The following is a 2,823-nucleotide window of genomic DNA, read 5'->3' on the forward strand; positions in this document are numbered from 1 at the left end:
CCTGTAAGACTAATCACTCCAAATGTGTCCCAGACTTAAATATTAATATGCCTGAATGCTTTATAAATGTCTTATAAGTACCTAAAACTTAATATGTTCAAAATATCACTTTGATCACTTCATTTTAAATCATATCTTTTAATATTTGAAAAATGTCAGGGGCAATGACCTAACTGTGAAAAGATCACAAGAGTCTTTCCTGTTCCTTCAGTTCAGTTCAGTTCAGTCACTAAGTCATATCTGACTCTTTGTGACCCCATGGACTACAGCATGCCAGGCCTCCCTGTCCATCACCAACTCCCGGAGTTTACTCAAACTCATGTCCATTGAGTCAGTGATACCATCCAACGATCTCATCCTCTGCTGTCCCCTACTCCTCCTGCCTTCAATCTTTCCCAGCATCAGGGTCTTTTCCAATGAGTCAATTCTTCCCATCAGGTGGCCAAAATATTGATGCTTCAGCTTCAGCACTAGTCCTTCCAATTCAGGACTGATTTCCTTTAGGATGGACTGATTGGATCTCCTTACAGTCCAAGGAACTCTTGGAGTTCTTCTCCAAGAACTATTGGAGTCTTCTCCAATACCACAGTTCAAAAACATCAATTCTTTGGCACTCAGCTTTCTTTATAGTCCAACTCTCATATGCATACATGGCCACTCGAAAAACCGTAGCCTTGACTAGATGGACCTTTGTTGGCAAAGTAATGTCCCTGCTTTTTAATATGCTGTCTAGGTCGCTCATAACTTTCCTTCCAAGGAGTAAGCATCTTTCAATTTCATGGCTGCTGTCACCATCTGCAGTGATTTTGTAACTCAAAAAAATAAAGTCAACCACTGTTTCCCCATCTATTTGCCATGAAGTGATGGAACCAGATGCCATGATCTTCTCTGAATGTTGAGCTTTAAGCCAACTTTTTCACTCTCCTCCTTCACTTTCATCAAAAGGCTTTTTAGTTTTTCTTCACTTTCTGCCATTAGAGTGGTGTCATCTGCATATCTGAGGCCATTGATATTTCTCCTGGCAATCTTGGTTCCAGCTTCATCCAGCTCAGCGTTTCTCATGATGTACTCTGCACATAAGTTAAATAAGCAGGGTGACAATATACAGCCTTGAGGTACTCCTTTTCTTACTTGGAACCAGTCTGTTGTTCCATGTCCAGTTCTAACTGTTGCTTTCTGACCTTCATACAGATTTCTCAAGAGGCAGGTCAGGTGGTCTGGTATTCGAATCTCTTGAAGAAGATTCACACATAAAAGGCTTTGGCATAGGCAATAAAGCAGAAGTAAATATTTTTCTGGAACTCTCTTGCTTTTTTGATGATCCAGGGGATGTTAGCAATTTGATCTCTGGTTTCTGTCTTTACTAAAACCGGCTTGAACATCTGGAAGTTCCCGGTTCAGGTACTGCTGAACTTTCCAGCTGCAGCCCTGGAGCGGCGGTTGCATAGCATGGAGCAGCCGTGAGGACATACCCCACATCCAAGGTCTGAGAAACTCCAGCAAGATGGTAGAAGGGGCAAATTCACGTTTAGAATCAAACTGCGTTACCTCCAGAGACACTCAGAGGGCTCAAACAAACCTTGTGTGCACTAGGACCCAGAGACCCCACAGAGACTGAGACAGAATGGTGTTTGAGCATCTCCTGCGGAGGTCCAGGTCAGCAGCGGTCTGCCGCGGGGGCAGGGGCTCTGGGTGCAGCAGACCTGGGCATGGCACAGCCCTCTTGGAGGAGGTCGCCAGTAACCCTATCAGAGAGCTGCCAGTACTCACACAGGACTGGGAAACAGACTCCTGGAGGCACAGACAGAACCTCGTGCACCAGGACCCAGGAGAAAGGGGCAGTGACCCCACAGGAGACTGACCCAGACTTGCCCGGGAGAGCCCAGGGGTCTCCGGCAGAGGCGTGGGTCGGCGGAGGCCGGCTGCAGGGCTGGGGGCGCTGAGTGTAGCAGAGTGTGCATGGGACCTTTTGAAGGAGGTCGCCATTATCTTCTTTACCTCCACCACAGTTTGGCTCCAGATAAATAGCAGTGAGGGAACACAGCTCTACCCACCAACAGAAAGTTGGATTAAAGATTTACTGAGCACGGCCCCACCCATCAGAACAAGACCCAGTTTCCCCCTCAGTCAGTCTCTCCCATCAGGAAGCTTCCATAAGCCTCTTATCCTTCCCCATCAGAGGGCAGACAGGCTGAAAACCACAGTCACAGAAAACTAAACAATCTAATCACATGCACAATAGCCTTGCCTAACTCAATGAAAATATGAACCATGCCCTGTAGGGCCACCCAAGACGGATGGGTCATGGTGGAGGGTTCTGACAAAATGTGGTCCACTGAAGAAGGGAATGGCAGACTGCTTCAGTATTCTTGCCTTGAGAACCCCATGAACAGTATGAAAAGGCAAAAATGTAGGACATTGAAAGACGAACTCCCCAAGTTGGTAGGTGCCCAATATACTAGTGGAGATCAGTGGATAAATAACTCCAGAAAGAGTGAAGAGATGGAGCCAAAGCAAAAACAATATCCAATTGTGGATGTGACAGGTGGTAGAAGCAAAGCCTGATGCTGTAAAGAGTAATATTGCATAGGAACCTGGAATGTTAGGTCCATGAATCAAGGCAAATTGGAAGTGGTCAAACAGGCGATGGCAAGAGTGAACATTGACATTTTAGGAATCAGTGAACTAAAATCGTCTGGAATAGGGGAATTTAACTCAGATGACCATTATATCTTCTACTGTGGGCAAGAATCCCTAGGAGAAATGGAGTAGCCATCATAGTCAACAAAAGAGTCTGAAATGCAGTACCTGGATGCAATCTCA

Source organism: Muntiacus reevesi, chromosome 9 (genome assembly GCF_963930625.1).
Source record: "Muntiacus reevesi chromosome 9, mMunRee1.1, whole genome shotgun sequence".
NCBI lineage: Eukaryota > Metazoa > Chordata > Mammalia > Artiodactyla > Cervidae > Muntiacus > Muntiacus reevesi.